Source organism: Onychomys torridus, chromosome 23, assembly GCF_903995425.1.
Source record: "Onychomys torridus chromosome 23, mOncTor1.1, whole genome shotgun sequence".
NCBI lineage: Eukaryota > Metazoa > Chordata > Mammalia > Rodentia > Cricetidae > Onychomys > Onychomys torridus.
Window position 1 is genome coordinate 67,138,397 of NC_050465.1, and position 12,766 is coordinate 67,151,162.

The 12,766-nt window shown below is 39.8% G+C and overlaps 1 pseudogene; it reads left to right on the forward strand.

The window, feature by feature from the left end:
* The first annotated feature begins 305 nt into the window (after nucleotides 1-305).
* LOC118573050 lies at nucleotides 306-11,930 on the forward strand (annotated as a pseudogene).
* The last annotated feature ends 836 nt before the right edge of the window (nucleotides 11,931-12,766 follow it).

The window sequence follows — 12,766 nt, forward strand, 5'->3', positions numbered from 1 at the left end:
TGTTCCCATCTCTATCTCTCCTGTACTAGGATGGTACTTACAGGCCAGCATACCCAGCTCTTTCCATGGGTGCTGGGGATCAGAATTCAGGTCCTTCTGTCTGCCTGTTAGCACTTTGCTGCCATCCCAAACTCATACACCACCAGAACTTCATGCCTAAAGCATCAGAGAATTTAAAATCATACCGTTTGGAAGCCAGGCAAATCTGGTTCTTAAGAGGCTAAGTTTAAGTTATCAGCAAACTCCTCTTCTTTCTGAAGACTCTAGAGAAGTCATTTTCTGGTCACCCAGATTATTGGCAGAACATGGGTCCTTATGATTGTAGAGATGAGGCCCTCATATTCTTGCTAGCTTCAAACCTGGGGCCATTCCCTGCTTCTAGGATTTGCTGCATTTCTTATCTTCAGCCTTCTCCTGCCGCCTTCATAACTAGCAATGGTGAGTCATATACTTCTTTCATACTGTCTGGCTGGCATACCCTCCTGCTTTCCTCTCCACCTTTAACGACTCATGAGATTAATCAAGCCATCTGGAAAACCCAGAGTGAACACATCTCAAAAGTTTTTCACCTTATCACATCTGCAGAATCTCTCTGACCATTGAAGGTAACACATCCATAGTTTGTGGATCATAGCATCAACATCTTTAGGTAATTGTAGTTCTACCTGCCAACTCAATCTTAGTGGTTGTAGTTGGGGATAGGGAGGGGAGTCCCACATTGCCAGTTGGTACAGTGACATTCCAGGACCTTTCTTCAAAGTCATGATCCATGATGAAGATGATTCTTTGATTATGTCTGGGCCCACACCTCTCTGTTTAGAAGAGTCTAAACTATTAAACTTGACTCCTTTACTTGGCCTACCCATCCTTTCAAAACATACCCTTGCCTCACTTGATTTGGGTTGCTATCTCAGAATTTCACAGTTCTACAAAGAACAGCATTTATGTCTAATTGTTGTAGACATTTACCTCCAAAGCAAAGACACTGTCAGATTCTGTGTCTTGTGTGAGTCTATTTCTTTCTTGATAGTTGGTACTTTTTATTTTTTGATCTTATAGGGTATGAGAGGTAACCTTGAACTTACACTATTTCTGCTTCAGCCTCCTAAGTGTTGAAGTTGCAGGTGTACATCTCCACGCCCTGCTCTGCATCCTCTTTTATAAGGTAGTTTCATAAAAAATGCTCTAATCAACTCCAAATGGCCCCATTCTCTGATGTTATCATAATGGTGATTAGATTCCAACATTGATTTTAGAACACACGCATTCAGCTCAAAGCTCCTGCTGATTGTGTCATGACATTTAGGGATCCTTGTTGTTGAAGTTCACACAGAATGATGGCAAGGGCAGCAAGGACTACTTATTCTCAAAGGCCTAAGGATGAAACCCCAACTCTGCTTGATACATGGTGTTCCATACAACAGGATGACTAAAGGATGGGCCAGAGTAGATGCGATCAAGATATGTTGTATGTGTATACATATAAGAACATTTCAAAGAATACCTTAAATAGTATTAACAAAGGGAGATTTAACTCATAAGAGACCAGAAGGATTTCAGAGGTCTAGGGGAAGAGCTTGATCAACAGGCAGAGAAATGTGGAATAATGACTGAAACAGCTCTTAATATGATGAACTTGGTGGTTTCTGAGTACTGTTCAAAGGCCAGAGGCAGTGTCTTCATGATGGTGGTGTTTCTTTCTTTCTTTTCAGGGTTTGGCTGGCTAGAGCTTGCCCTTTGTAATTTATTTAAAATTTAAATACACATCAAAGTGGTTTCTTTCCCTCTCCCACATTTCACACTTGATGAGACACTTAGTATCATTATGACAGTGCTAAACAGCAGTTGTGATCACTAATAATGTTTCTTTTCTGCCAAGCTATCTGACAATGATGGTATATATTTCCTCAAGAAAAAAAGGAAGGAAAAGCACAAGAGAAAGTTAGAGAATCAGGCAAGAAGCCAGTGCCACAGGAAGTGGTTCAGTCTATAATTTACATGTCACACAATAGGGTGTAAAACTTGCTAAGAGACAAGGAAAATGTCTATGTACATTCAAGATCCTAAAAATTCCTGATTGCTGTGACTTGGCATTCATTTGCAGAACAAAGTAGGACTTTCTGGGGGTTCCTAGTCATCACAGCACTTGCCACTGGAAACGAACAATGAAGTTTTTAAAAAATCCCTAATAATTAGAGATTTCTTTTCAGAGTTTTGTATAGCATATTAAACAACTGAAAAAATATTTTTCAAACAAGTTACTGAACAAAATGGCACTGTGAGGTGTTCTGAAACATTAGTTTGATGGAAGTTTTGCACTTCCTTTTCTCAGGTTTTCCATAGTCCTCAACTATGGCTCTGGTGACATTGTTCTCCAAAATGTGGGTGTACCAATTATGAAATCAGGAAGAGGGTGCAATTAGGTAGCTGGCTCCAGATGGCAATTGTCAGAATCTGAGCTCCCCAGGGCGTAGCAGGGCACCAGGTGCTGTTCTTTCAGTGTGGTCCCCAAACAAGGAGAAGGTTTGGTTCAGATTTCTGGGACACATCTGAGGACGCATGGTGTGAGGATTCTGAAGCCTCATACCCACGATTCCAGGACAAGCCTAGAAACTGCATAGATTACTAGACAGAGGTGGTACTTTTTTGAACATTCATGAGAGCTCAAAATTCCGTCTGTAGAAGCAAGTGTAAGTAAATGTTCTCCTTACCTCTCAGAATTCTAAGATAGATGAGGAGCAGACAGGATGTGGTGTAGTTAGAGGCTGTGGATAAATTGCAAGGCACCATCTTGGAGTTCAGCTATAGTCAGTCACCCTTGTCTGGGTAGCCTTTTACTATGTTCATAGCAGCATTATTTGTAATAGCAAGAACCTGGAAACAACTTAGATGACCCTCAACTGAAGCATAGATAAAGAAAATATGGCACATACACAAAATGGAGTACTACTCAGCAGTAAAAAACAATGATATCATGAAATTTGCAGGCAAATGGTTGGATCTAGAAAATATCATCTTGAGGTGCTGGAGAGATGGCTCAGAGGTTAAGAGCACTGACTGCTCTTCCAGAGGTCCTGAGTTCAATTCCCAGCAACCACATGGTGGCTCACAACCATCCATAATGAGATCTGGCGCCCTCTTCTGGCCTGCAGTCATACATGCTGTACACATAATGAATAAATAAATCTTAAAAAAAAAGTAAATATTGTCTTTAGTGAGGTAACCCACAACTCCAGAGAGGCTATCTAACCGGAAAAGACACTAGGAGGGACACATGGATAATCCTGTGAAGGAGAAGTGGAAGAGATCTACATGAGTGGGCTGGGTGGTGGGGAGTGAAGGTGGCAGAGGGTGAGGAGTAGGGGATGAGAACATAGGAAATGCAAGGGTCAAGCTGGAACAGGGACAGAGTGGGAGGGCAGGGAGGAAGATATCATGATAGATGAGGACATCATGGGAATAGGAAGAGGTAGGGTGCTGGGGAGCCTCTAAGGAATCCACAAGGTTGACCCCACCTTGGTCTGTTGGCAGTGGTTCAGAGGGTACCTGGACCAGTCTACTCTGGTGACCAGCCCAGCAAATAACCTAGCTGTCATCGTAGAACCTTTGTCCAGTGACAGATGGAGGCAGATATAGAGATCCACAGCCAGGCACCAGGCTGAACTCTGGGAATCCAATTGATGAGAGAGAGGAGAGATACTGCAGGTGAGGGATGCCAAGATCATGATGGGAGGATGTGCAGAGATGACCGGCCACACTAGTGGAAGCCCATGAACTGTGGACTGGTGACTGTGGAGCCCCCATGGGACTGGACTAGGCCCTCTGAATATGGAAGACGGTTGTTTTGCTCAAATTGTTTTGGGGGCACCCAGGCAGGGGGATCAGGATCTGTCCCTGGTCTATGGGAAGGCTTCTGGAATCCGGTGCCTGTGGTGTGACACCTTGCAGAGCCTTGGTGCAGTGGGAAGGGGCTTGGACTTGTCTAGGCTCAATGTGCTGGCCTCTGCTGACTCCCCATGGGAGACCTCGATTTGGGGGATGTCGGGATGTGGGATGGCTTGGGAAAGGGGGCTGGGGGGTGGGAGAAGGGAGGAGGGGGCGTCTGTGGATAGCATGTGGAGTGAGTAGAAATTTTCTTAATAAAGAAAAATGAAAAAAATAAAAATAAAAAAAAGAAAGAAAATGTAATCTGTCTTTAAAGGTTTTCTTCATACATCCTTACAACTTCTAGCAAGAGGTTAAGTGTTTCACGACACTCCTTTACTTATTCCTACCATGCAAACTTATGGACCACAAGTACTACACCAGTCACTAAAATGTGCTTGTGATGTAAAAATACAGTCTACAGAACTAAGAGAGTAGACAAGCACCCAGTCCCCTGGACTGACAGCACCCAGTACGTGCTGGGAGCACAGGTATTTTTTTTGGTTGTTAGTTGTGTTTGTCTGAGAGTGAGCCTGTGGCCTATTCAGCCAGCAGCATCCCAGGTGCCTCAAGAAGACACTACTGACAACTGTCAACGTGTGTGTTGCTGCATGCCCAGTTTAAATGATGCACTGAGGAAAAGTAGGAGGTGGGGGGGAAACTTCGGAAACAAATCAGATTCAAAAGTGTGGTGTGGCTGTTTTAAAACCACAATTCCAGACCTAACAGGGCTGGCTCAAGTAGAAAGAATCAGTTACACTTTTAATTCATTCCTTTAATGAGAATTATGGTTCCTACAATGAGCTGAAAAATGTTCTGGCAGAATTCGTTCACCCTTACAGTTGAATTTAAGTATTAAATATTCATGCTATCCCATAATTATAAATTAATTCTAAATTTTTTTATCTTAAAAGTACTATTTGTTTTATATTCTTTTAATATTTAATAAAAAAATACCACCTGTGCAGCTGCATATGTTCCCACAGCATTGTGTGGCTCCTGTGGGTTAGCCCAACAGTTGCCCCTGACGTTTTCCCATTATCCCTTATTTGAAGTCAGCCATTTTTGTCACATCACAGTCACTCTCATGCAGGCAGGCAGCACAGCACTGTGAGCACATTGTCTCTGTTGTAAACCTATTTGTTGACTAAACTCACAGCTCAATACAGGGTAACTTCATGGTTTACAGAGTCTTTAATGGGTAAAAATAATTGCTCAGTATTCTAGGCCATGGACCAGTGAAGCAAAGGTACAAAGGAGTTATCTGGTTTCATAAGATACCTACAGTTTATACCAGAAGTGTATTAGTTTTCTACTGCGGCTGTAACAAACTACCACAAGCTTGGTGGCCCAAAACAGCACACATTTAACTTTCTTACCATTTTGAAGGTCAGAATCTGGTATAAACATTGTGAGGTTAACATCAGTAACTAAGGCTTGATCTTTCTAGAGGCCTCAAAAGAGCATGCATTTCTATTCTATACCCCAGTGTCGGCCTGCATTCCTCAGCTGAGACCATGCAAATCTAGTTGCTGACTCTGTTTCCACATTGCTTTTTCTCTCCTTTCATGTTCTAAGGTCCCTTTGATAAGGACGTGAGAGTCACATTTTGAGCCCAGCAATGTTATAATCTTTACATTTTGAAGACTTTCAATTAATCATACCCAGGGAGTCCTTTTTGCCATATTAGATATACACAGTGATATATTAAAATGTCTTTGGGAGGATGAAATCAGAAGACTATATTTTCAGTCTAACACAACAGAGTATTTGCACAGAATTTCTTGTAATTAAAATTGGGTTAAGGGTATTTTTTCCAACATAGTTCAGGTACTTTTAGAATTTCTGGAAAGGGGTAAAATTGCCCCTGTAAACAGACTCTCCATTGTCTGGGAGAATCCCAACTATATGGCATTCATTTCCTAGACGTATTACATTGCTTCTAGATAAAGGTTCTTCACAAAGACATATAACCTTGTGTTGTTCATGGTATAAGTGACAAAGTCATCAGTCAACCTGGAGGTGGTTAATACAAAGGACAAGAGGGACTCAAGACATTGCCACCATCAGGGAGAGCAGTTGCCATTCTCTATCTTTTGTTCTCCATGTTATTGTCCCATGCTTTCTATGACATGAACTCTCCAGTCTTATGGATGAAGCCTGACTACTGAAACTATCTATCAATCTGGCAGCTCATCACTTTCCTTCTGCATCCATAAGCAAGAACATGCATGTTTGTACAAGCATAAAGGGAACTGTATGAATGAATAAGTTTGTTGGCCAGAATGGACTTTTAAAACTTGTTAATTAAAACTAGTAATAAAACTTTAGCTGGTAATTATTATGTCAAACAATCCAGAACACAATCTATTTTAATAAATATTTCCTATGAATTGTAACTTTGATATCTGAGACAAGCTCATGTTAAATATGTGCTGGCTTAAAAACTTGCTTCCATGACAGTAAACTTCTCTCTATTCATACTTATTCATACTTGAAGGTGCCTCATGTGATATCCTGAAAAGTTAATGTTTACAATTTGTTTACTATAAAAACACAACTGACTTTATAAAGCTTGAGAATTTCCCCTAGACAATTTTGAATCCTTAAGATAAGGAAAATTGTTATAGAAAATAGAATTCTAAGATTCTCTAGGAATTTTACAAACATAATAGAGCATGGTTCAAATACAACTAGTAGCTGAAACATCAATGTTTGAATGGTTCTTTGAACTACAAATTAGAATGTTTTTGAATGGCCTGATTCTGAATATGCTTTTGAGGATGCCATGGTTCTGTGTATCAACATTTTCTTTATGTTGGTACCAGGAGTTGTTTCTGAAATACACAAATAAGTGGAAGATTTTAGAGTGATAATATCTTGCATAGAATCCTGAGGTACTAGAGGTACCTAGATGTGAGAATGATTTTTGAAACAGGAATCTAAACAATAAGCAAGCCTCCCGAACAAATGTGCAGAGTCCAATAGACCTGTGTTTCATAAATCTCCACTGCTATGTACAAAGACACAAAGAGAACTAGAGTGTCAGGAAAAGATAAGCCTGAGTTTGTAATGAAAACTAATGGCAGGCATTAGTTTTCAATCTCAAATTGAAGACTGGGACTTCCTGCCAACTACCCAGTTAGGTGAGTAGTTTTGGAATAAGATTTCTGTCATCATTGACCCCTGAAACCTCCTCAATATGAACTTTCTTTAAAGATCAAACATCAGATTTAAAAAAAAGATGGAAAGAAAGTAAATTGATGGGTTATTATACAGAAGAAAGCAATTTTAGTTTTCCTTTTGCATGGAAAACATATATTTGTGTCACATAGTTTTTGTTACTTGTGGACACATTTGTTCACAGGTACCAAATGCCACAGAGGAGGAAACCATTAGAATTCATGGACATTTCAGTGCTCTGTCCAGAATTGAAAATGAGCAAATTGAATTTAAAACCAACTATTACTATTACAAGGCACAGGAGCAGAAAGGAGATTGCCATCTGTCCCTGTCTTTGAACATGAACACAAGATAGTGGTCTTTCAGGAGTTCCTCAAAATGTAGTTGTGGCAACTCTGTGGTTGGGAAGTGCAGTTCAGTGCAAGAGGTACTCAAAGTGGGCTTGGGCTGTGCAATTCAAGACATTAAATTTTGAGTTATTGACAAAAAAAAAAAAAAAAAAAAAAAAAAAAAAACACCATAGTAGCTCTTGAATTTTCCTCTCTCTCCAGGTAAATAAAATATTACCTCTTACTATTTTCCCCAAATCTGGTATTGCACATCAAGAGTTTGGAATATTTGGAATTTTCAACAGGCCAATCTAGAAATTTGTTGGATTGAAGTGACTGAACCATTCAGTTCACACAAATATAATCTAGAATAAAAACCCTTATAATACAATGATGCTTTAATTTGTCATTAAAACAGAAAAAAGTAATGCAACACATGAGCAATATGTGAGATGTATTTTTTTCTAAATAAAACATGTAATTATTTCACTATGAGCTAAGTAGCTTGTACTAGGGAAACTTGGAGATTGGGAGGTATAGCCATCAAGAGTCTGCACAGACCCACAATCCATTAGTTATACAGTTTAGAGGATACTCATTAGCTTCATTTCCTATTCTCAGATTCTTTTCCTTTTAGGTGACATCTGCTTCTCAGGATTATTCCCAAAGCAGAGACTACAGTGACTTGGAAATGGGTAAATGATAGATATTATTTTTCCTTTTGTTTCCACTATTAGGCTAAGGACCATTTGTGTACAATCACAAAGATTTTGTGCACTCCTTATAGATGGACTCAGATTCTTACCCTTCACAAAATAAAGCTCAGGATAATCACCTTATACCCTTAAATCACACTTGAGGATAAAAATCTCATTTTTACACACATGAAGATTTAAAAAAACACAGTTATGGGAAATTCATTACCATATTGTACAGATTTTTGGTCTTACCTAGGTAATTATGTTAACCATGAACAATAAGCCAGAAGTCCCAGATGGTGCTTGGATGTCTGCCTTTGGAAACCTGCACTGTGTAAAAAATTGTTTTCCTTTAACTAAGAATTCAGCCAGCAAAGACAGAAGCATTATCAATGTGCATATTCATTAGCTGGACATTATATGTTAATTATGCATCAACTAGCTTATGTGGGTTTTAACTTTCCTACCATATTGACAGTTTGTTAGCTGCTATCAACAAATGTCTCCAAGTAAGTTTGACTTTAGTTGTTGATGAATACAGGTGACTTTCAAGGTGTGTGGAAAGTATCTATTTTCCAGGCTGACCTCAAACTTAAAAATTTCCTGAGTTCTGAGTGCCATGATACCTGGCTTGTTTATCCCTTGGCATACAATATATAAATTATATACTCAATAATATCATTTTATTTTTAGCATTGAGAACTTTTAAAATGGGAATATTTTTCATAAAATTGCACCACAATGTGTTGCAATTCTTTTAAAAGAATATTATGTTTTATTTATTCTTTTACTTAGCATGTGAGTGTGTATTTGTGTGTGTGTGTGCACATCACAGTGTATATAGGATAATTTGTATTGGTTCTCTCCCTGAAGAATGTGTGTCAGGTCTTCAAGTTTGGCAGCAAGCACCTTTAATCTTTGAGCTAGCTTGCTGGTTCCAGTTCTTTATACACACTTTCCATTCCACGTCTGAGGAGGTATTCACTGGAGAAAAGGATTGTTAATATGTAAAGATGGTAGGCATCAAAGGAGAGTGGACTATTCCAATCAGTAGAAGAAAACTTTGACTAAGTCAGTAACGTCAATCATTTCATAATTTACTAGAGAATTTCTTAAAAGATGCTTTCTATCATTGGATTGGAAAAATGGCTCTGTGGGTAAAAGTATTTTCACTGGAGTCTAATGGCCTGCCAAGTTCAATCCCCAGGGCCTAGAGGATGTGAGATTACTGCAAATTATCTTCTGACCACATATACACCAACACACATGCATACAATAAATAAATGTAATTTAAAAAAAGAGATTTTTTTCCTGTACAACTAAAGTTTTAGTTTCCGTGTACAGTATAATAACTTATGTATTGCTTAATATTTATTAATTGTACAAACACTCTCACCATTTAAAACTTCTAACAGCATCATGTTCTTTTGCATGTGATATTTATTAGGTACTCAGTATACTATTGGCTTTACAATAACCACTCCTTGGTAAAATTTAATAGTTCATTGGCAAGTATCTATGATCTTTATTTTACAGATGGAGAAGTCTCATAACCACCTATAATTATCAGGACTACCAAGTGGCTGAACTTACTGGGTTATGTCTGAGCCCAAAGCCTCTGTGTTTTTCTGCTTTGCTTGTCAGCTGCATCTCTCTCACATAACTTCAACTTCCTATCGCTTGTTTTACCCTACAGGTGTTACTCATTCCAAGGGAGGGAGTTTAGAACTCCTGCCTCATTATGTTATCTTGCTGGGAATTTTATGTCCTGTGATGACATAGTTCGCTCAGATTTATTATGTATTACTTACAGAAATACTTTTTTGTTGTTGTTGTTATATGAGCTACAGCTGCTTAGATCAGAGACTCAGTGCTATTCACATGTAGCTCGCTTTATCAGGAAGACTTGAAAATGAAAGACAGAGCCTGAGTCCATCTCTATCTATTCATACCTACCCATATCAATTTCAGTAATTGTTGGATCCAATTGAGTCTGATCCAAGGATGTCATAAATATATGATGTCTTAAGGTAAATTATGAAGTTGGATAGCCAGCACCCGTGTTTCTTCAGGAGAACCTCCCTTAAAAGGTAGGGAAGGAACTTGTATTTAAGAAGATTAAAGGTACATTTTTTTTTAATTTAAAATTTCTTTTTCATTTTACATACCATCCCCATTTCTCCTTCTTTCCTCTTCTCCCATCCCTCTCCACCTCTCCTCCATCCTACTCCCCATCCATTCCCCAGAGGGGGTAAGGCCTCCCTTGGGGAGTCAACAAAGTCTGGCATACCAAGTTGAGGCAAGGCCTAGCCCCTCCCCCTGCATGAAGGCTGAGCAGGGTATCCCATCATAGGGGATGGGTTCTAAAAAGTCAGTTCATGGTTAACACGCGGCTCTGAGAGTGCTCCGGAGTTTGAGCTTCTGGTGAGGCCATCTGTGCACTGCCCAAGGCCAAGGGAAAGACCAGAAGTCCGGTTACAGTGTCAATCGAAAGCGTCTGAACCGGAATGCAGCGCCACGGATCGAGTGCTCCCACATCTGACATGCCTGGGACCACACCAAATCCGTGCGGCAGAACCTGGCGGAGATGGGGTTGGCCATGGATCCCAACAAAGCGATTCCCCTCCGTAAGAGGAAGATAAAGACCATGGAGGTAGACACAGAGGAAAGAGAGACCCAAGGATCTTGTGCGGAAGCCCTTTGTGGTAAATGAGTTGGAGGCAGAAGCTAGCCTCCCAGAGAAGAAAGGAAATACCTTGTCTCGGGACCTCATTGAATATGTTCATTGCATGGTGGGAAATCATGGGGAAGACTATAAGGCTATGGCCGGGATGAGAAAAATTATTATCAAGATACCCCAAAACAGATTCGGAATAAGGTCAATGTCTATAAGCGCTTTTACCCAACAAAGTGGCAAGCCTTCATCGAATATGTGATACATTTACACAATGGAGTACTACTCAGCAGGAAAAAAAAGTGGCATCATGAAATTTGTAGACAAATGGATGGAACTAGAAAAAGTCATCTTGAGTGAGGTAACCCAGACTCAGAAAGACAAGTACGGCATGTACGCACTAATATGTGGTTATTATACAGAAAGCAAAGGATAACCAGAACAAAATTCCAGAGAAGTTAGGTAAAAAGGAGAAGCCTAAGAGGGATACCCATGGAGGCATCCAGGAAGGGGAAATAGTTAAGATCTCCTGGGTAAACTGGGAGGGGGAAAGAAGGGTAAAGCTATTTTTAAGGACACCTTTGCTGGTAAACCTAGAGAATGACAGTGACTTCACTTTACATAGAATTTTCTAGAATGTGTGAAAATTTTATTCTGGTAAGATGTAGAGTCATTAGTTAACTGTTTCCTAGAAGATTAAAGAACAAAGGATCTGGTGACCTCCAAGAACAGCTTGTCTTTGAAAACAAAACAAAACACCACGTGAATGACACATTGAATGACGTGGTGCAAAAAGGGTTGTGAATATATAATTGTGACCTTTAATTCATAACAAACAAATATGAAAAGGGCATATGAACACACATGATTTTCCCTCACATGTTCATATGGACAACAGATACATACTGTTTGAACGGAAGAGCCGAGAAGCAACCAGCTACTTTCATTTTTCTATCATTTGGGGCATTTTTTTTTTTGAAAATGTACTATCTACTCCTTTATTTCAATAACTGTCTCTTTCTCTGTGAACTAAAACTTTTTTTGTAATAGTTACTTACACTTGACATTTTGGTAATGCTTTTGGCTTTACAAAATGCTTTCACAGATGTTGGAACACTCTAGCAAGTATCTGCATCACATTTGGTAGATATCTAAGTTGATTTTATAACTTTCCAACTTAAAGTGACTCTGATGCTTGCCATTGCATGAAAACATTCATCTACATTGGTACAAATCCTGGCAAGGTGGTCTGATCTTCCTCTGGTGACTGCATGGCCTGAAACTCACTGCATTCTAACTTCAGTGACCGCCCTGTGCCCTAAATGCATCATGGTCTTTCCTACTCCAGGGCTATTGTATGTGCTGCTTTCCTTCTTTGCCATTCTATCCTCATGACAACCAGAATCCCTGACCCTGTCCTTAAAAGCAGTATCTATTGTTCGAATTGTAACCCAACCATCACTGGTTTTCATAACCTTTCTTCAACCACAAATTTGGTTCTGCTCTCCTGTGTGGTGATACTTTATTTGTGCAGAAATGTGGTGATATTTTATTTGTGCTTTAATAAGTAAAGTTTTCTTGGAGATCAGAGGAAATAGCAAGCCATTTTAAGTAAACAAAGAAGTCAGGCAGCAGTAGCACACGCCCTTAATCCTATCACTTAGCAGGCAGGATCTCTGTGTGTTCAAGGCCACACTAGGAAACAGAGCCAAGTATGGTGACACAGGCCTTTAATCCCAGTCCCAACCATAGAGTTCTGGAGGCCTGTATAGATAGGAAGTGACAGAGCTGGCCAGGAAGAAGAAGTGATGTAGCTAGACACAGAGCAAATCAGATGGCAGAACAGCAAGGCATATAAGCCTGGGTAGACAGGCAGTCAAACTCCTTGGAAGCTGCAGAGTTGGTGAGGTAAGGTTGGCTGGTGGCTTCCCCTATATCCCTGATCTCTCTAAGGCTTC